Genomic DNA, 22,918 nt, shown 5'->3' on the forward strand with positions numbered 1-22,918 from the left:
AGTAAGCACTCGATTAGCAGTAGCTGCTATCATTTTCAGTCAATATGCTTCCAAAGTAATAAAAAATACATATAACGTTGCTATTACAAATACATTGCAAAATTAACATATGGCCTTATTAAAACATCTGGAAAATACAGAAAATTATAGATAAGAGAAAAAAATGACCCATAATGTCATTACCACAGTTTTATTATTAATTTATTTTCTTCTTAAAGTTGAAGTTATATTGTATGTAACAATTTCATTTGCTGCTTTGGTCAACCTATAGGTAAGAACTTTCCTAAGTCTTAGGTATGCTCCACGGACATAATTTTAAAGGACACTATACTCCATGACTTACTTAACAATTCAGTCACTGGGAGATATCATTAAATGTTCTTTAGGATGCTTTAAAAAAATCACACTGAGTAAATAGCATTCTTATGGCTATTCTTATTTTTTGATTCCATATTTCTGCTTACTTTCCCTCCTCTCTTTTGCAGACTTAGTGCTGAATGCTAATGACACTCTTAGTGCAATCCCAGGCAGTCATTTTCAGGTAATTAGCTACACACCAAATGTTGCATAAATGGGCCCATTATTATTCACTTCTGTTGGGGCAGGGTGATTCATGAACCACTTTATAATTATGAAGATCAGTCCATAAATCAGAGTAGGGGATTGAGGGTGGGCAAAATTTTTTTTAAAGGATTAATAAGGACTAGGACAATAGTAATTAACAGGCTCTTGTCCAAGTTCCAGTATCAGTGTTAGTCATGTTTTACCATGAATGTCTGGCTGAGTTCAAGACATACTATTTTTCCTAAATTGTATCATTATACACATATTTCTATGAAGCATAAGAGTATGCATTTAATTTCTACCATATTTAATACTTTCTATTAACCAATAAGCTGAAATATGTATTAGGGAGCAGAAATAAAATGAGGCTTCCCCCTCAAATTAAAGCATCTATATTCTTATCATCTTGATTATTAGGAATTTCTGTAGTGGACAAATTGTAAGGAATTAAAACAACAGCAATGGTTTCTTGATCTTTTGGCTAAGGTGAAGTGTGGTATCTTTTCTTACCAATTTAAAACAATAGCAAGCCCTAAGCATTCAGAAACGACCTAGATATTAAAGTAAAAGTAGAAGCCAAAGAAAATGTTTACCTGGAACGGAATACCACGACTTGGAATCAGCAAGTGCAGGATAATTAAACAAGGAAGTAAGAGCTAGAGCAAATACATGAATCTCTTTCACAGTTACTACTTTTTTGGTTTATTTGCAAACCTATTCTATTGCTTTGCCACATGATTCTCTTTCCTAGAACAAAGAACTGATACATTTACTGAGAGGTAATCAGTCATTTTGAAATGGTATTCCTCAAGGAGTAAACTAAGATTCAAGAGTGATGGAGCATTAAGATACTGTGTTGTTTGAGAACAATGGCTTTATGCTGACAAAAAACAAACAAAACCAAAACCAAACAGGACAGAAGTATAAATTGTGCAAAATTCCCAGCTCCCTAAGGGGATAAAAGCAGGCCCAGGACATTTATTTTCTATTTAAATAAGCAATAAAGAAAACAAATAACTTGAAATTAGTGGAGAAACACTACTTCTAGAACAACGATTAGCATTGTAGTATGTCTTTTCATTCTTCCCCTATGTATGTGGACTTTTTGCATACTTGTAATCATACATAGGATTCTGTTTCCTTCCCATTGAATCTTAATATCAGATACATTTTCCTCATTGGCATCAGGATTGTAATTTTTTCAATGGGAAACAGTATACTTTAAGTTGAACATTTAGGTGGCTTTCAATTTCATCAGTTTAAAATGAAACTAAAACGTTTTCATGAATGTATTATTTTTCCACATTTTGGATTATTTTTCTAGCTAGTATCTAACAAATAGGATTATTATACCCAAAGATACAAAAATGTATATGTCAAAAATGCTTTCTTCAAGGGTTGTGCTAAATTATAGTGCAAAATATTATTAATTTTCTTCACTGGTTCTCAATTGAATGTTATAATATTTTTGTTCATTAAATAGATGAAAAATGGTACGTTTGTGATTTTAATTTTTTAATTACTAACAGGATGAAGGGTTTCTAATATAATTGTTTACAAGCTGCATTTGAAACTATTCTTTCTCTAGATACCAAAATTATTAGAGATATATCAATATATCAACTTATGACTAAAAGAATATCAGTAATAATATTAATTATCAGGCAGGAATAAAGAGTATCCCAATATAGATTAACTTTGGTGTTGTCTTATTCAGTTATGTAGCTGAATAAATTTGTGTTGCTGAATTTAATATCTTTGTTGACATATATTTTTAGTGTTTATTGTTAAACTTTTTTGGAAGAAGATATAAGTTATAGAAATAAAAAATTAAAATAAGGCCTGTGTTGCTTTTCAGAGTTCACAATGAACACCATCAAAATAAAGCTAATTGAGAGGTGATCATCATATATTCTAAAAGACAAAAATAGGAAGAGGATTTTGTATATTTTCAAGTTAATAATTAAGCACTCCAGATATCTTGCTAACAATAAAACATGATTTCTGTCTCTGTGCTTTTGTGAGCATAAATCCCTAAAAATGGCCATATTTAAAAGCTACAAAACAAAGTTAGTTTTATTTTCTATTCATTTTTATAGGTCCAGTGTTAAATAGGCAAATTCTGGAGGAGTCAGTATATCAGCAAAACACTATTTTTTAAAAATAAGAAATAGTATTTATTTCTATAACAAAGAAATTATAAATTAATGTAATGAGAGATCATTTTCTAGCTATCTGAGATTGGCCAAGATTGTCTGGTGACATTGGATTTTTGTGTCCCTTTGGGAAAATTAGGAGTTATACTCTTGGTGAGAAAATAAATGGATACATCCACCATGGTAAACATTTTGACAACATCTTGATTCAGTGATTACCTCTTGACTCAGTCACTATACTTCCAGTTCCCGACTCACTGCACACAAGGAAACATAAGTAGAGGTGTTCCTCAAGCACTCCTTGTAAAAGCAAAATAAGTAAACATAAAAATGGTCCAGCAAAGCTAAATAGATACACACCTCTAGTGTATATACAGTGGATTACTTTACAGCAGTTAAAATGAATAAAATAGGTCTACCTGTATGAACATGGGTATGTCTTACATAGTGTTGTGTGGAAAACAAACAAACAAACAAAACAAGAAGAGATGCTTACCAAAACTATATTTATTTAAAATTTTATAAGAATGAAACATTAGCATATATGCCTTAGGGAATCACATATGTGTAGCAAATTTTAAAAAATGTACACATTTAAAGGATACCCAATAATTTTAGAATAGTGGTTATCTCTGGGGAGGGAGAGGTAGAGGAAGGAAAAAATATAGGATGGGATGAAGGTGGTATTGGAATAATTTAAAATTCCTCCTCCCATCATTGGTTCCTTCCTTCCTTTTTTCCTCCCTCCTTTCCTTCCTCTTTTCCACCCTCCTTTCTCCTCTACCCTTCTCCTATCTCTACCCTGCAACTCCCATCTCTACTTCACACCTTCTACCTTCTATCTTCTATCTCTATCTCACCCTGCACCTTCTTCCCACTGTTCCTCTCCCTCCCACCCCAAATCCTCCCCCTTCTCCTACCCCACCCCTCCCCTCCCCATCCCTCTTTTCTCTTTCCTCCCCTTCCCTTCTTCTTTTTTTTTTTTTTTTGTCTATTGTGTTATTTATTTTATTTTATTTCACTTTAAGTTCTGGGCTACATGTGCAGAATGTGCAGGTTTGTTACATCCTGTCTTTTGTCCATCTTTCCATCGTTCTTTCTTTAAAGGAAGCTGAAGCAAATAGGGCAACATGTTATATTTTTAACCTCTCCGTTACTTTCCAATTTGATATCCTTAGACAAACAGATAAATCCTCAAATGAAGATCCTTTTGTAGTACATGAGCATGATGATTTAATTTCCACACCCAGGTGTAAGACATGCCTCTCTCAAACCTTGTTATGAGGTCAGCACATTACGCTTCTGATATTTTAAAATATCCCAAAATAACTCCACTTACACTCTTATTTTAAATGTTACTTTGAACTGGGCATAGCCACCTTCCTGTCCCCAGTTCGAGTTACAACAGGAAAAGTAAAGGAACACAAAGATTATCTCTCCATCACATTGACTCTATACCTAACCGGTATTTAATACTGGGTGATGATTATGATCTTTCAAAATGAGTTCCTTCAATGAAGAAATTCATCAACTTACGTGGATCTTGGTGTTTGAAACTGACATATATTTCTCCACATTTCTCATTATTGCAATTACACGTTTATTTATTTGGTAACTTGTTTCTCGTGTGACTTCCACCTGAATAGATGGGAAGTACCCCATAGGAAATGATCTCCTAATGATACATTTACTAGGGCTCAGTGTCTGACACAGAATTGATGGGTAAGGTAATGAAATTAATATGGAAATTAAGGAAACACTGAAATCATTACTTTTCTAAAGAAGAAAGAAGACAACCAGTATGATGTCTTCATTAAAAAATTATGCCACTGTTGCTTGGAAAATATATTCATGGTAAAGATCCATTTTCTTTATCCTGACTAAATTCTCATTAAAAATCATTTTGAGTCCATTGGTTAAATAAACAACCACAGATCATTGTCAGTTGAACGATTTCCAGGGTCACGAAACTACTAAAAGTATGCTTAAATTAGGCTAGATATTTTAGGACCTCCCAGTTGTTAAATTGTACACACCCTGTGGCTTGAGGGAGAGGCGGCTAAAACACTGGTATACACATTGAATAGTCTAAGCATAAACATGGGTTAAGGTCCTACTTCTTCCCTTACTATTAGGAATACAAATAGATTAGGGCCTCAAAGTACAAAATGTTGGTTTCTTTTCAAGAAACAAAATGATTGTCCTTGACAAAAGAATACATGAATGAGGCTTTCAGTGATTAATCTGTGTCTGAGTTTCCTCCCACGTTAAGTGAGTGAACCAGTGGCTGGACTTTTCTATGAGAAAAGCAAGTATTTACATGGTACAAGAGGATTTCTGTTTTTAACCATTAAAACATCATTTTTTGATTAGTGCCATTAGAATGTTAACTTCATGAACAATTAAAAATTAATATTTTCTGGCAGATTTTAGTAGCTCCATACATAAAATCCAGGGGAAGATAAATGAAGTCATATGGTTCTGATTCACTGCTAGTGTTACAAACCATTGTGAATTTGATCACAATCCAATTTGTACTTCAAATATCATCTAAATTTGATTAATTTCCATTTGTAACATTGTAAACTGGAAAAATTATGTCAAAAGCAATTTGTTTAGAAAAAAATCAGAGATAAGAGACAGTCTATGAAATGAAAGAATGTACAAATCAAACATCTGACAAGGGGTTAATATCTAAAATATCTAAGGAACTCATACAAATCAATAGTAAGAAAATAAGTAACCCAGTTAAAAGATGGGCAAAGGATTTGAATGGATACTTCTCAAAAGGAGACAAATAACCAACATGTATATGAAAAAAATGTTCAATATCACTAATTATTAGAGGTGCAAATTAAAATCAAAATATTACCTCACATCCTTTAGAATGGTTATTTTTGAAAAGATGAAAGATAAATGTTGGTGAGTTGTGGGGAAAAGAGAAGCCTAGCACACTGTTGGTGAGAATGTAAATTAGTACAGCCATTATGGAACCAGTATGGAAGTTCCTCAAAAAATTAAAAATAGAGCTACCGTATGATCCTGCAATCCCACTACTGGGTATATAGTCAAAGGAAACAAAATCAGTCTGTTGAAGAGATATCTGCATTCCCATGTTCATTGCAAGGATATGGAATCAACTAAGTGTCCATTAACAGTTGAATGGATAAAGAAAAAGTGGTGTGCAGATACACAATGAAATACTATTCAGTTTTAAAAAAGAAGGAAGTCTTGTCATTTATAATAACATAGATAAACCTAGAGGCCATTATGCTAAGTGAAATAAGCCAGGCCCAGAACGGCAAATGCCACATGATTTCACTCATATGTGGAATCTAACAAGTTAAAGTCATAGAAGTAGAGAATAGAATGCTGGTTACTAGGGACTAGGTGGGGATGGGGGATTAGAGAGATAATCAGTCACTCTAGTTAATAATAATGTATTCTTGAAAATTTCTAAAAGAGTAGATTTTTTAAAGATGATATGTGGGGTAACGCATATGTGAATTAGAACAATTTAGCCATTCCACAATGTATAGATATTTCAAAAGAGCATGTTGTACATAATAAATATATAGTTTTTATTTGTCAGTTAAAAATAAATGATAAAAAGGTAACTTTAAATAAATCTGATCTTATATTTGTACCTTTAAGATAGAGTAAAAAAATGAAGAAAATAAAGAAATGTTTAGAGAAGCATTTAAACTGAAACATACATGGACATATAGGAAGATATTTCAAAAATAGTTTATCACAAGAAGTAACATGATGTTATTTCCTATATAGGTTTCATATATTTTTGATTAGCATCATTAGAATTTTATATATATATATATATATATATATAGAGAGAGAGAGAGAGAGAGAGAGAGAGAGCACCTTCAACATTCACCTTAAACATTTAAAGTGTAATTTAAACTATCAACATTGTTCTTTATTAAAGATTAATAATGCAAATTTATTCATGTTTATTTCAATTTGTGTGCAAATACATTATTTATACTGCAAGAAGGCTGTGGCTTCTAAAATTCAATTTCAAATAAATTACAAAATTCCCAGAGGTTCTGTGGTTTTCTTTTTTTTAGAGTAGTCAAACTTTTAAAATAAAGTTTTAGTAACTAGAAATTCGGAGTAAATAAATGTGCATTTCTTCTGATCTTCCCTTTCCTACCACCAACTCTCAAACTAAAAACAACAAAACAAATTTCTAAATACACTGTATTCATAAAGAACATGTGAGCACATAGCACATACATTGTTAAAGTTAAAAAATGTACTTTTTTTTTTCCAGTGTGAATAAGAAATTTATTTGAAGAAAGCATAGGAGAGCTAAGAAGGAGCTCCTTGTGCTGCTTCTTACTCTCAGAGGAATTCCATATCCTTCTGCCTAAAGCTGCTTCATAAAGACTTTCTTTCAAGTAACTGAAGGTCATTTTGTCTGCCAGTGCATTCAAATTTAAAAGTAATATTTATCATGAATTCCCTTTTATATGTATGCATAGGTAATAACACCACAGGTACTTTTTTTTTTTTTTAAAATATACTTTAAGTTCTAGGGTACATGTGCACAATGTGCAGGTTTGTTACATATGTATACATGTGCCATGTTGGTGTGCTGCACCCATTAACTCATCATTTACATTAGGTATATCTCCTAATGCTATCCTTCCCTGCCCCTCCAACAATAGGACCCGGTGTGTGATGTTCCCCTTCCCAAGTCCAAGTGACCTCATTGTTCAGTTCCCACCTATGAGTGAGAACATGCAGTGTTTGATTTGCTGTTCTTGCCATAGTTTGCTGAGAATGATGGTTTCCAGCTGCATCCATGTCCCTACAAAGTACATGAACTCACCCTTTTTTATGGCTGCATAGTATTCCATGGTGTATATGTGCCACATTTTGTTAATCCAGTCTGTCACCAATGGACATTTGGGTTGGTTCCAAGTCTTTGCTATTGTGAATAGTGCTGCAATAAACATACGTGTGCATGTGTCTTTATAGCAGCATGATTTTTAATCCTCTGGGTGTATCCCCAGTAATGGGATGGCTGGGTCAAATGGTATTTCTAGTTCTAGATCCTTGAGGAATCGCCACACTGTTTTCCACAATGGTTGAACTAGTTTACAGTCCCACCAACAGTGTAAAAGTGTTCCTATTTCTCCACATCCTCTCCAGCACCTGTTGTTTCCTGATTTTTTAATGATTGCCATTCTAACTGGTGTGAGATGGTATCTCATGTTGGTTTTGATTTGCATTTCTCTGATGGCCAGTGATGATGAGCATTTTTTCATGTGTCTGTTGGCTGTATACATGTCTTCTTTTGAGAAATGTCTGTTCATATCCTTTGCCCACTTTTTGATGGGGTTGTTTTTTTCCTTGATTGAGTTTTTTGTAGGTTCTGGATATTAGCCCTTTGTCAGATGAGTAGATTGCAAAAATGTTCTCCCATTCTGTAGGTTGCCTGTTCACTCTGATGGTAGTTTCTTTTGCTGTGCAGAAGCTCTTTAGTTTAATTAGATCTCATTTGTCAATTTTGGCTTTTGTTGCCGTTGCTTTTGGTGTTTCAGACATGAAGTCCTTGCCCATGCCTATGTCCTGAATGATATTACCTAGGTTTTCTTCTAGGGTTTTTATGGTATTAGGTCTAACATTTAAGTCTCTAATCCATCTTGAATTAATTTTCGTATAAGGAGTAAGGAAAGGATCCAGTTTCAGCTTTCTACTTATGGCTAGTCAATTTTCCCAGCACCATTTATTAAATAGGAAATCCTCTCCCATTTCTTGTTTTTGTCAGGTTTGTCAAAGATCAGATGGCTGTAGATGTGTAGTATTATTTCTGAGGGCTCTGTTCTGTTCAATTGGTCTATATCTCTGTTTTGGTACCAGTACCATGCTGTTTTGGTTACTGTAGCCTTGTAGTATAGTTTGAAGTCAGGTAGCATGATGCCTCCAGCTTTTTTCATTTGGCTTAGGATTGTCTTGGCAATGCGGGGTCTTTTTTGGTTCCAATATGAACTTTAAAGCAGTTTTTTCCAATTCTGTGAAGAAAGTCATCTGTAGCTTAATGGGGATGGCATTGAATCTCTAAATTACCTTGGGCAGTATGGCCATTTTCACAATATTGATTCTTCCTATCCATGAGCATAGTATGTTCTTCCATTTGTTTGTGTCCTCTTTTATTTCACTGAGCAGTGGTTTGCAGTTCTCCTTGAAGAGGTCCTTTACATACCTTGTAAGTTGGATTCCTAAGTATTTCAAGGGAAATGATACATAGAATTTTGCCTAGGTTACATTAAACATAATTAATTTCTGTGATCATTACACTACAGGATAACAAAAGTCACGATAACCTTTTTCAGGTTTATGGAAACCTGAAATTGGAAACTGAATATTCCAATTAACTCCCATAATTAATTAATCTGAATGAAAGGCTCTTTTGGTACCTTGCCTATTTAAATGAATAAATTGTGAAGTCCTATTATACAAGAACTGCATAAATTAGAGCTACATTTTAGTAGAGATCATTATTCTACTGAGTAAATTCAAAATCTTGTACCCAGAAAATCTTATTTTTAAACCTAATTGTTAATTAAGAAAATATTGCACAATAAACACATAGAGCTCAATTTTGAATATTCCTTATGCATCATAATTTGAGTTTAAAAACATGACTCACAGCAAAGGGTTCTTGAATTTTGTATATTTAAAAATATTTAAATGGAGTTTATTGAGTTAATATTTGTGAATCTTATATTAATTATTAGTAGTCTTACAGTAAATGATATATTCAGAAATATGCAGAACTTGTAATATCACTTATGAAAATAGGTTTTTCTAATAAAAGTAAGTAAAAATAACATTCCTCTCTTGAGTCATTTCCTAAAATTTCACATTCAAATTTTCTATAAATAAGTTGCTCCATTTAAAGGCTACATTTAATACAGCAACTAGAAATAGGAAAATGGAAGAAACAGTACTAAGCACTTTGCATATATTATCTTTTTAAATCCTCACAGTATCTCTCCTGTACATTGGGAATTGTTGGATGAAAAGAGAAATCTTAGTATATCAGAGGAGGGAAACATATGACCATGAATTTTGTGCTATGTTTAATCTTGATCTGTGGCAAAGTACAGATCTGAATGTATAAGCACTCTACATTTCTTTATATTTGTAATTCAGAAAGGGCTTTACCTTTCATTCTGCAGGAAAAAAAAATTGTGAAAGATTTTGTAATGAACCAAAAAGATGACCAGATGTCTAGTAGACAAAATTGTCTCACCTTCACTGTCTATGAATTATTTTGGAACTGTCTACATTATTTAAAAATGATAGAAATGTAACAAATTTCTACCTGTAGAATTGCAATTGCAATTGATTATTGCCCTGTGGATATTGGCCAGTTTTGCCAATTTGCATATATTTGTAAATTCTTTTCAGTATGCTATGTTTTTTCAGTATACTACGTCTTTTCAGCGTATGTGGTCCTTGGATTCTCCTTTGAATGAGCTGTAGCATCTTACTAAATCTCTCATTAATTAATGGGTTAATTGAAATCTCTTTTTTTTTCTTTTTTGAGACATGGTCTAGCTCAGTTGCCCATTCTGGAGTGCAGTGGTGTGATCATGGCTCACTACAGCCTCAACTTCCTGGGCTCAAGTGATCTCCTGACCTTTAGTCTTCCAAGTAGCTGGGACTACAGGCATGCACCACCATGTCTGCCTAATTTTTTATTGTAGAGATGGGAGTCTCAGTATGTTGTCCAGGCTGGTCTTGAATTCCTGGGTTCAAGCAATCTTCCTGCCTTGAATTACCAAAGTGTTGGAATTACAGGTGTGAACCACCATGTCCAACCTCATTAAAATCTTTAATCCATGTTTGTTTTATACTTTTACATGAATTTATCTCTTTAAACTGATTGCCTATGAACTGTTTTTGAGGTAATCCACTATAATATGCAATGGATTTATTTAACAGAGCCAGGTAAAATGTGTTGCCAGAATAGTGTATCTTATTAGGAGATTTAAGCTTGGTATGTCTTTTTGATTCCCAGAAATGAAACCCAAGAGGCAACAGAACCTAATTTTGCTGACTGAATTTCTCTATTTTTCTTCCCTCTACTGATTTTTGTTTCCAGTTTGCTTATAGCCACTGGCTTATTCTCCATTGGTGACAGCAATGACTGGGAATTTGGTTTCATGATCTGATCATCTAGTGATTTATACAAATGGCTAACAGATTATAGAGACGTGAGTTCCATACTCTTTGGGTGACAGGTAACAGAGAGATTGGTTTGTTTACATATACATATACATATATATACACACATATATATATACACATATACGTATGTGTGTATATATATGTATATGTATATCGTCTTTGTCCATTTTGAGCTTAAATCAATTAAGAATCTTGTATTCAATGGAATGGAAAGCTGTTTGATATTTGGACCATGAGTTTTTGGGTTTCGATGTTTACTATCAACCTGTGGCAAAAGTGCTGATCTGAATTTATAAGCACACTAAGTGACTTTGTGCCTGTATCAAAATATCTCATGTACCCCATAAATATATACACCTACTATGTACCCACAAATATTAAAAATAAAAAATTTAAAAAGGTCTTTCCCTCTCATTGTATGAGAGCATTGACAAATTATATTATAAAGACTCAATATAAAGGGGCTGTGTCTTGATTGATTTAGATAAATAAGTGCTAATATAAATAAAATATGCTAACATTAATACTACATAATATTCAAGATTATGAAAAATATAAATTTGTGTTTAAATAAACTGGACCATTATTCTGACAAACTTTATGTCAATAGTAATTATGTTTTGTGATATGTCAGCTTGAAGATAATTTTTACAATGTCCTGTTTAAAGCCTAGGACTGATATTGAATTTAATTAATGAATAATCATTGGATACTTAGATAATTTCTAAGGTAGAATACTTAAACATTGATTACTAAGCATGCTTTTATATTTATGTACATTTGCTTCCTTTTTATGCTGTAGAGTGGTTGTAGCTTTGGGGAATGTTAATGAGTGTGTTTATTTTAGTCACTTTAAAAAGATGTTAAAAGAATATATATGGTCATATAAATTTGTGTTATATGTTTTCATAAGTTCTGCTAGTCAGCTGAAATACTTATGTACAATGGACAATTTTCAATATTACACTCCCTAGTTTTCTTTGTGAAATACAAGTTCATTACTTTGGTTAAAAGTTATAATTAATAGGACGGAGACTATTTTAGAAGCAATAGAAACAAAGAAATACAACTTATGTGTGTGTCTTTATTATTCAAGAAATAAAAAAGGTTTATCCTAAAGTCATGGTTCTTAAAATTTTGATCTCTGATTCATTTATACTTTATTTATTTATTTATTTATTTATTTTGAGACAGAGTCTTGCTGGAGTGCAGTGGCGCCATCTCTGCTCACTGCAAGCTCCACCTCCTGGGTTCACGCCATTCTCCTGCCTCAGCCTCCTGAGTATCTGGGATTACAGGCGACCGCCACCAGGCCCAGCTAATTTTTTTGTATTTTTAGTAGAAATGGGGTTTCACTGTGTGAGCCGAGATGGTCTCGATCTCCTGATCTCGTCATCCGCCCGCCTCGGCCTCCCAAACGGTTGGGATTACAGGCGTGAGCCATCGTGCCCGGCCCATTTATACTCTTAAATGACTATAAAACTGGCACCCATGACCCTATCTTAACTAAATGTTCAAATCTTTGATAAGTTTTTTATTTTTCCATTTCTAAATCAGTTTATATCTATATCTATATATATTTTTTGCATTTAAAACTATTTTTTATTTTCCCAGAGTGCTCCTGAAAATCTTAAAGTAATTTTGTAAGGATTGCACACGAGAAGTTTTTAAGTAAGAAAATGTGCTTAGGACCAGGCGCAATGGCTCATGCCTGTAATCCCAGCACTTAGGGGGGCCAAGGTAAGTGGATCACCAGCGGTCAGGAGTTTGAGACCAGCCTGAGTAACATGGAGAAACCCCTATCTCTATAAAAGTACAAAATTAGCCAGGCGTGGTGGCACATGCCTGTAATCCCAGCTACTTGGGAGGCTGAGGCAGGAGAATCGCTTGAACCTGGGAGGCGGACGTTGCGGTGAGCCGAGATCACACCATTGCACTCCAGCCTGGGTGACAAGAGTGAAACTGCATCTCAAAAAACAAACAAACCAAGAAAAACAACAACAACAACAACAAAAAACTATGTACTTACTCTGCCCCCAAATTTGTATAAGTAAAATATTATTAATAAAAATATTGCAGAGTGTTCATGCTATGATTTAAATGTTTGTCCCCTCCAAAACTCATGTTGAAATTTAATTGCTATTGTAACAATATTAAAAGGTTGGACTATTAAGAGGTGATTTGGCCATGAGGGCTCCACCCTCAAGAATTGATGAATAACATTATCATGAGAGTGAGCTCATTATAAAAGAGGGATTTCAGCCCCCTCCCTCCCTCTCTCTCTTCCTCTATCTCTTACCCTTTCTTGTCCTTTCACCTTTACCCATGGAATGACATAGCAAGAAGGCCCTTGCCAGATGCCAGGCCCTCCTCAATCTTGGATTTTGCAGCCTCTAGTGCCATGAGTCAATAAATTTCTGTTCACAATAAATTACCCAATCTGTGATAGTCTCTTATAGCAGCCCCAAAACAAATTAAGACAGGAGGTTTTATGGGAAGTCCCTGGAAATTTCTCAATGTCTTTGCTTTCCGTAAATTCTTTTAAGCTTGGGGGATATACTGTATAAAACTCTTTTCAAAATAGCTTTTCTAGCTTTTCTGTTTATTAGAGCCCTCAAGGGGCTTTGCCTAAAGATATTAAGTAACAACAGTAAAGTATTTTCAACTATAATTTCTGTTATTTTTATAAGTACATTTTTTAAAGTAAACTTTTTAAAAGTATACTTGTCCATGTATTAGTTCATTTTCACACTGCTGATAAAGACATACCTGAGACTGGGTAATTTACAAAAGAAAGGGGTTTATTGGACTTACAGTTCCACATGCTGGGGAGGCCTCACAATCATGGTGGAAAGTGAAAGGCACGTCTCATATGGTAGCAGACAAGGGAAGAGAGCTTGTGCAGGAAAACTCCCTCTTATAATGACTCTCAGATCTCATAAGGCTTACTCAATACCACAAGAACAGCATGGGAAAGGCCTGCACCCATGATTCAATTACCTCCCACTGGGTCCCACCCATAACACTTGGGAATTCCAGATGAGATTTGGGTGGGAACAAAACCAAACCATATCATTCCACCCCTGTCCCCTCCCAAATCTCATGTCCTCACATTTCAAAACCAATCATACCTTCCCAACAGTCCCCAAAAGTCTTAACTCATTTCAGCATTAACTCAAAGGTCCACAGTCTAAAGTCTCATCTGAGACAAGGCAAATCCCTTCCACCTATAAGCCTATAAAATCAAAAGCAAGTTAGTCACTTCCTAGATACAGTGGGGGTACAGGCATTGGATAAATACACCCATTCTAAATGGGAAACACTGGCCAAAACAAAGGGGCTACAGGGTCCATGCTAGTCTGAAATCCAGCAAGGCACTCAAATCTTACAGCTCCAAAATGATCTCCTTTGACTCCATGTCTCACATCCAGATCACACTGATGAAAGAGATGGCTTCCCATGGTCTTGGGTGGCTCTTCCTCTGTGGCTTTGATGGGTATAGCCCCCTCCTAGTTGATTTCATGGGCTGGCATTGTCTTCAGCTTTTCCAGGCACATGGTGCAAGCTGTTGGTGGATCTACCATTCTGCAACCTGGAGAACAGTGGCCCTTTTCTCACAGCTTCACTAGGCAGTGCCCCATATGGACTCTGTGAGGCCTTTGACAACACATTTCCCTTCCACACTGCCCTAGCAGAGGTTCTCCATGAAGGCCCCAGCCCTGCAGCAAACTTCTGCCTGTGCATCCAGGCATTTCCATATATCTTCTGAAATCTGGGCGGAGGTTCCCAAACCTCAATTCTTGACCTCTGTGCACCCACTGGCTCAACATCATGTGGAAGCTGCCAAGGCCGGAGGCTTCTGTCCTCTGGAGCAACAGCCTGAGCTGTACCTTGCCCCATTTTAGTCATGGCTAGAGTGACTGGGACACAGGGCACCAAGACCCTAGACTACACACAGTAGGGGGACCCTGTGCCCATCCCAGGAAACCATTTCCTCCTAGGCCTCCTAGCCCTTGATGGGAGGGGCTTCCGTGAAGACCTCTGAAATGCCCTGGAGACATTTTCCCCATTGTCTTGGGGATTAACACTGGGCTCCTCATGACTTATGCAAATTTCTGCAGTCAGCCTGAATTTCTCCTCAGAAAATGGGTTTTTCTTTTCTATCACATTGTCAGGCTGCAAATTTTCTAAACTTTTATGCTCTGCTTCCCTTATGAAACTGAATATCTTTACCAGAACCCAAGTCACCTTTTGAATGCTTTGCTGCTTAGAGATTTCTTCCACCATATACCCTAAATTATCTCTCTTGAGTTCAAAGTTCCACAGATCTCTAGGGCAGGGGCCAAATGCCACCAGCATCTTTGCTAAAACATAACAAGAGTCACCTTTTATCCAGTTCTGAAAAAGTACCTCCTCTCCATCTGAGACCACCTCAGTCTGCACCTTATTGCCCATATCGCTATCAGGCCTTTGGTCAAAGCTATTCAACAAGTCTCCAGGAAATTCCAAATTTTCCCACATTTTCCTGTCTTCTTCTGAGCCCTCCAAAGTGTCCCAATCCCTGCCTGTTACCCGGTTCCAAAGTTGCTTCCACATTTTTAAATGTCTCTATAGCAACACCTCACTCTACTGGTACCAATGACTGTATTAGTCTGTTTTTATGCTGCTGATAAAGGCATACCCGAGACTGGGCAATTTACAAAAGAAAGACAATTTATTGGAGTTACATTTCCACGTGGTGGAGGAGGCCTCACAATCATGGTGGAAAGTGAAAGTCATGCCTCCACATGGTGGCAGACAAGTGAAGAGAGCTTGTGCAGGAAGACTCCCTCTTATAATAACCATCAGATCTCAGGAGACTTACTATCATGAGAAGAGCAACGGAAAGAACTGCCCCCATGATTCAATTACCTCCCACTGGGTCCCTTCTACAACACTTGGGAATTCAAGATGAGATCTGGGTGGAGACACAGCCAAACCATATCAATCCACAACTGCATTTCATTAATTTGAATCTAACAAGTCTAGATAGCAAGTTTTCATCCTATCCCCACATATGCTATAGAGATCTACTTGTAGGCAAAATTGTGAAGTAGAGAGGAGTCAGCATTTCTCACTGCTTTTGGGGATCGTGTGCCTCATTTATTAGCTTTTCTTACTCTCGGCACAACTTAAAAGTGCCCTGAATCACATTCTCCAAAAGTTCTCAATATTCTTTACCATGTTATTTCTACTTCTGGGTAATGAAATGCCATAACATAGTTTAAATGTAATGGTTATAAAAGTCCAAGGCTCAAAATGGTTAAGACACTAATGAAGTTAGGTTTTCAGGTAGTTTGCATCTTGTTATGATTTAATTTATCATCCCAGGCTATACATACAGGGAGGTAAGGTGAATAAAGCATCTTATATCATACGTGGGTTTCCATCACTCATCCAGTACGCCCCTATAATTTTGGCAGTTAAATCAGCTAATTGGAAGACCATGCTCCTTCCAATACTATTTTAGTGTGTGACCAATTTGCCATGGTGAGCATAAATCAGATCAAATACCAAATAGAAAAAGAAATTCTGCGTGGTGGAGTCAGACTAATTTTCCTAGAATCCAGGCTGAAGGTTGAGGACAGATGGTGTAGGTTCATATCATTTGGTTTGTTATAATCTATGAAAACTCTTCCCCACCCCTAATAACGATTTCAACTTGTAATTACTACTATTTCAGGTTTGACTGCAACTATGATGTAATGAGATTGCTGTGTCAGTTGGATCTGATTTCAAAGAGATAATGCACATTTTCCTTTCTGAATGAGTTCATTTAAAATAATAGGTTCAAAATGGAAACAAAAACTGGCAGAAATAAAGGCTCTTGAAAACATGGCATTCCTTTAGTTTTCACTCAGATAGCATGGGGAATTGAAAGGGTCTCTGTGGACTGATGGTCTCTGTTTCACATCATCACAGATAATAATGGATCCTCAGGGAAGAGTCAAAAAATTGGTCTGTTGCTGATGCGCATGTCTCCCTGGCTCAGAAGCAAAAAACAAACTCAGGCCCAAAAAAAAGAGGCTTGTGCTGATTTCTTCACTTGTTCACTCATATATATTGATCATCTTTACAATAAGGTGCTATGCTAGTAAATATATTTTAAAAATATAAGATGTACATAAGATGTATATACTATTAGAAGTATAGGATATGGACGTAATTTTTGTGGTTAAGAATGTGAACTCTAGGTAGACTGCCTGTCTCCATAGCCAGGCTCCATCAGCTGTTGACCTTGGGCAAGTTACCTGAATTCTCTGGACTCAGTTTCCTCTTTTCTCAGTTGTGATAATTTTAGTACTTAAGTAAAATAACACCTATAAAGCATTTAAAGTTGCCATGAAAGACTAGGATTCAATAAACATTTGCTATGATGAATGATGATGATTAAATTACTTACCACAAGGTGCCTCCAAATCACTAAACATCCCAGTCATAGACTTAATACATTACAGGAGCTGCTAGACCTTAGGAAAACATTATTAAGATAGAAGCCCTGGCCAGGCATCGTGGCTCATGCCTGTAATCCCAGCATTTTGGGAGTCTGAGGCGGACAGATCATGAGGTCAGGAAATCAAGACCATCCTGGCTAATGCGGTGAAACCCCATTACTACTAAAAGTACAAAAAATTAGCCAGGTGTGGTGACAGGTGCCTGTAGTCCCAGCTACTTGGGAGGCTAAGGCAGGAGAATCACTTGAACTCAGGTGGTGGAGGTTGCAGTGAGCCGAGACCCCGCCACTGCACTCCAGCCTGGGCGACTGAGAAAGACTCCATCTCAACAGTAATAATAATAATAATGATAATAATAATAATAATAATAATAATAATAATAAGCCCTGTTCTCAAGGTTTAAGATGCTAACAATCTTCTGGGTGGTGCAGATATACTATATCAGTGTTCTGTGATTAGTGCTACACTAGACGAGTACATGCTGATTTGTTGCCTATCTACTGCCGCATAACAAATTACTCCAAAAATTAGTAGCTTAAAACAACAAATGTGTTATTTCACAGATTTTGTGAGCCAACAAACTGGGCTTGATGTAGTTTAGTGCCTCTGCCTCAAGACCTTTCACAAGGTTGCAATCAAGTTGCTGGCTGGGACTGTGGTCGTATCTGAAAGCTCCACTGAGTGATGATTCATACTCAAGCTCATTTACAAGGTTGTTGGTAGGGTTAAGTTCCTCATATGCTGTTGGACTGAGAACCTCAATATCTTGCTGGCAGTTGGAGACCTCTCTCTGTTTCTTGTCACACAGGCATGTCCATAGGGAAACTCTCAACTGGCTTCCATTAGAGCAAGTGAAAAACAGCAAGGGCCAGCTGGCTAGAAGTCAGGCTTTTAAAACCTGATCGAGATGTGACATTGTATCACTTGTGCTATATTCTATCCATATGAAGTAAGTCCAAACTCAAAGGAAAGGAATTACACATTGATGTGAATACCAGAAAGTGAGGATCATTGAAATCCATTTTAGATGCTGTCGAACACAAAGTACAGTGGTGAAACAAACAGCAGAGATAGAAAGACTTTAAAAGTAGACCAGCATGATCTGGGTTTTTAAAGGATAAATAATTATTCACTGGAAAGGTATGGGGGAATGGCATTCTAGGTAGAGAGAATAAAAAACGTGCAGAAACCTGAAAAAAACCCGATAGGATCAGATGTCATAGAAGAAGTTATATTGATGCCATAATAACTTCTAGGTATACTAACAAGCAAACTTCCCACAGCGCCATAGAACAGAACGGCTCATGGACAAAATTAAAATGCTTGAATCGTGTGATGTAGTAAATCAAATTAAAACACAGAAGCAAAGGGAAAGATACTGGGAAAGCTACTTTTATGATAGGGTGCAACCAGGTATAAGAACCTCAGTATACGTTTCTCTCTCTCTCTCACCTCAGACTTTCCCAATGATAGTGTGATTATGAGGACCAGAGTTGAGGTTCAAGCAACATAGCTCACAGAAGATACTCTGGGCCAGTAAGGTGTAGGGAAAGATGTAGTTTAAACATGGCTGTGTCTTGGCAATGAATCCCCTGAACAGCCATTAGTTTTTCTTGTATTTATTGGGAAGAGAACATGTGGGGTCAGAAATGGTCCTTTAGGGTGTTGCTAATGGGTGGCCATGTTTGGGGGCATTGCAGTTATCAATTGATGATTAAGACTTTGATCTTTCTATCTGTAAGTAACACTCTTGTTAGTGCAATCAATTTTTCTATTGAATTTTTTCTTTGGCATGTCACATGTTATTAATTTATTGTCTATATTGAGCACGTCATATGAATTCTGCCTTTGTTTCACAAGGTACTTGCTTACTCATTACCTATGCTTAATTATCCTATGAATTTTACCTATACCCCATAAGCTACAGGTTTACTTACTATCTAAGCTCATTATTTCTTATAGATTTTATACAGTGTGTTATTTTTTCTTGTCTTTTTAGCACAGTTGAATACAGCATATACACATTACATTAGGGAACTTGAAGTGTTCTGGTGCAGCAGGAGCACAGGGGGCTTATCAAGGAAGGGCAGGAAATAAATGTAGAAAGGTAGAGAAGGCTTTGTATGGAAACATGGACTTTATCCTGCAGGCAATGGAGAGTCACTGAAGGATGCAAGCAGAAATAGAACTGTATTAGAAATATCACAATATATTTATATAAAATATTAAAGTAAAAATAATGTATGATAAACTGAACTCAAGCAACTATTCCAAATCTTTGTTTTTCTTAAGTCCCCTAAAAGGTAGCCCGCAGAGGCTGGGCGCAGTGGCTCACACCTATAATTCCAGCACTTTGGGAGGCCGAGGCGGGTGGATCACGAGGTCAGGAGATTGAGACCATCCTGGCCAACACGGTGAAACTCCGTCTCTACTAAAATTACAAAAAATTAGCCGGGCATGGTGGCGGTCGCCTGTAGTCCCAGCTACTCGGGAGCAGAAGAGTGGCGCGAACCCGGAGGCTGAGCTTGCAGTGAGGGAAGATTGCGCCACTGTGCTCCAGCCTGAGTGACAGAGAGAGACTTCGTCTCAAAAAAAAAAAAAAAAAAAGGCCACCAGATATGGAACATTGCCCAGAAGATAACCACAAGAAGAAAGAATCCTCTTCCCCTCATCTACAAATGCCTTTATACCCAAACTTAGTGTCTTGTTTGAAACAAAATCCTCAATTGTTTTAATAATCCTATCCACCTCTCCAGTGTCAAGACCTTATCAATCAATTATCTATCCCATCTCTCACTTCTATCTGTCCTTTTCTCATAGTTTCTCCACTTTTGCCTCTAAACATGTTCAGGGCATTACGATACAGACAAACATGTAAACAAATGAAAAACTCAAACCAAACAATAATTACAAAACTCTTTCCTTAACCATGCCTCCTGTTCTAGCTACTGCCTTCCCTCTCTCTCTTCCCTTCTTGAAAGAGCGATATGCTCCTTCTACAGCACATAGTTCAGCCCAATTACCGCACACAACCTTCTATAATCAGAGGTCTCCACTGAGTGTTCTATTGTCAAGTACCATGGACACCTTTCTATTCTTACCTTACTGAACATCTCTGAACCTTCCTTTGTTCTGTTTGCAACATCTTACCAGTTCCAATATTAATTAACAAATTAAGTAAAATCTTTGGTATGTGCTTATTTTATATTGGCATGAGAGTTATGATTTTACTTTTATAAATTTGATTGAATACACTGAAAAGATTTTTCTTTCTTTTGTAATCAGAAGTATGGGTAAGATTTGTAAAGAAAATAATTTCCTCACGATGTAATTTAATACCAGCATTAATAAACATCTCACCCTTTGACAATACTGAACTAGATTACTGTTGTTTTTGGTTTCTTTTTATTCTTAGTTGCTATTCCCAGTCACTTGTGAAAGTTAAAAGCTGGGGCTACTACAACTAGTTATATATGGTTGTGATCTTCAAGAGCAGATATCTGAATAAAATGAAAAACAAGAGAGCATCAGTTAAAAAGTATATATGTGCTAGCATGGATGTGGGGTTTATAAGCCCACCCAGGTTGGTAGGGGTGGGAGAGGATTCTCAGCAAAGACTACAGGTAGAACAGAGAGACCTGTGTTTCAGGCATTGGTAGATGGGCTGTGAGAGAATTTATAAATGTGTCCTGCAAGGCTCTTAGAGACCCAAAAGAACATGTGTTTTAGAAAATTGGAATAGTGCAGTATGATTAAATATAGTTTTTAAAACTGTTTAACTGATAAATAATTGTGGATATTTGTAGGGTACAAGGTGAGGTTTTGATTTATGCTTCTATTATAGAAAAAGTCAATCAATTAATTAGCATATTCATTTTATGAATTCATCATTTTTTAATGATGATAACATTAAATATTCTAGCAATAGTACATATTAAGTATTAATACATAATACATTATATTAACTGTGGTCACCATGCACTACAATCACTAAAACTTATTCTCCCAGTTTAACTGGAAGTTTGTATCCTTTGATCAACATTTTGTCTTTCTCCATCCGTTTGTCTTTCTCCCCGCTCAGTCACCTTTTTACTCTCTTTTACTATGAGATCGATTTTTTAAAATCCATATATAAATGACATCATATAGTATTTGTCTTTCTGTGTTTGGATTATTTCACTTAACATAGACTTCTAGTTCCATCCATTTGTTACAAGTAACAGATATTTTTAAAAGCTAAATGGTATTACATTGTATATATACCACATTTTCTTTATCCATTCATATATTGATAGGCACTTAGATTGCTTCCATATCTTGGCTATTGTGAATAATGTTAAAATAAACATAGAAGTGCAGATATCTCTTCAACATACTGATTTAAAGTCCTTTGGATATATATTCAGCAATGAGACTACTAGATTATATGGGAATTTTATTTACAATTTTTTTAAGGAACCCTCATACATTTTCCAAAATGATTGTATTAATTTACATTCCCACCAATGGTGTAAAAGGATTTCCTTTTGTCCACATCCTTGCCAAAACATATTATCATTTGTCTTTTTTATAACAGCCATTTTAATAAGCATGAGGTCATATCTCATTGAAGTTTTAATTTGTATTTCCCTTATGACTAGCAATGTTGAGCATTTTTTAATGTTTCTCTTGGCCAGTTGAATCTCTTCTTTTGAGAAATGTCTGTTCTCATCTTTTGTTCATTTTTTAATCAGATTATTTGTTTCCTTGCTACTGTGCTATTTGATTTCTTTATATATATTGGATATTAGCCCTTTGTCAGATATATGGTTTGTAAATATTGTTTTCCCAGTCAATAGGTTGTCTCTTCACTCTGTTAATTGTTTACTTTTCTGTGCAGAAGCTGTTCAGGCCAGAAAGAAATGGAAGGAAAATTCAGAAAGCTGAAAAAAAAAAGTACCTGTCAACCAAAATACAATAACCAGTAATTCTGTTCTTCAAAAATAAAGGGAAGGCTGGGCATAGTGGCTCATGCCCATAATCCAGCACTTTGGGAGGCTAAGGTAGAAGAATTTCTTGATCCCAGAAGTTTGAGATGAGCCTGGCAATTTAGCAAGACTCATTTCTAAAAAAAAAAAAAAAAAGATAAAAAAATTTCATAGTGGCACACACCTGTAGTCTTAGCTTCTTAGGAGGCAGAGGTGGGAGGATCTCTTAAGCCCAAGTGCTTGAGGTAACAGTGAACTGTGATCATGGCACTGCACTCTAGCCTCGGTGACAGGGCAAGGTGCTGTCTCAAAAAATTAAATTTAATTTAAAAAGTGTCTGGGGACAGTGGGATAAAAAATTTCTCAAACAGCTGAAATAATGTATCACTATTGCACCTACTTATAAGAAATGCTGAAAGGAACCCTTGAAGCTGAAAGAAAAGATTGCTAAGTAACAACATACATATATATATTATATTATATATATAATATATATATACACACACATATATAT

General features: G+C 35.8%; 1 protein-coding gene and 1 non-coding gene across 2 annotated transcripts in view; one reads left to right on the forward strand and one right to left on the reverse strand.

Moving 5' to 3' along the window:
• The window catches only part of LOC105487679 (gamma-aminobutyric acid type A receptor subunit beta1), a 418,256-nt gene that overhangs the window by 125,422 nt on the left and 269,916 nt on the right, over nt 1–22,918 (reverse strand). The window lies entirely within an intron of this gene.
• LOC112427757 (small nucleolar RNA U13) lies at nt 3,925–4,028 on the forward strand. The gene has a single exon (XR_003019487.1). It is a non-coding gene; the product is annotated as a small nucleolar RNA U13 (small nucleolar RNA).

This window comes from Macaca nemestrina, chromosome 3 (assembly GCF_043159975.1).
Source record: "Macaca nemestrina isolate mMacNem1 chromosome 3, mMacNem.hap1, whole genome shotgun sequence".
Lineage (NCBI taxonomy): Eukaryota > Metazoa > Chordata > Mammalia > Primates > Cercopithecidae > Macaca > Macaca nemestrina.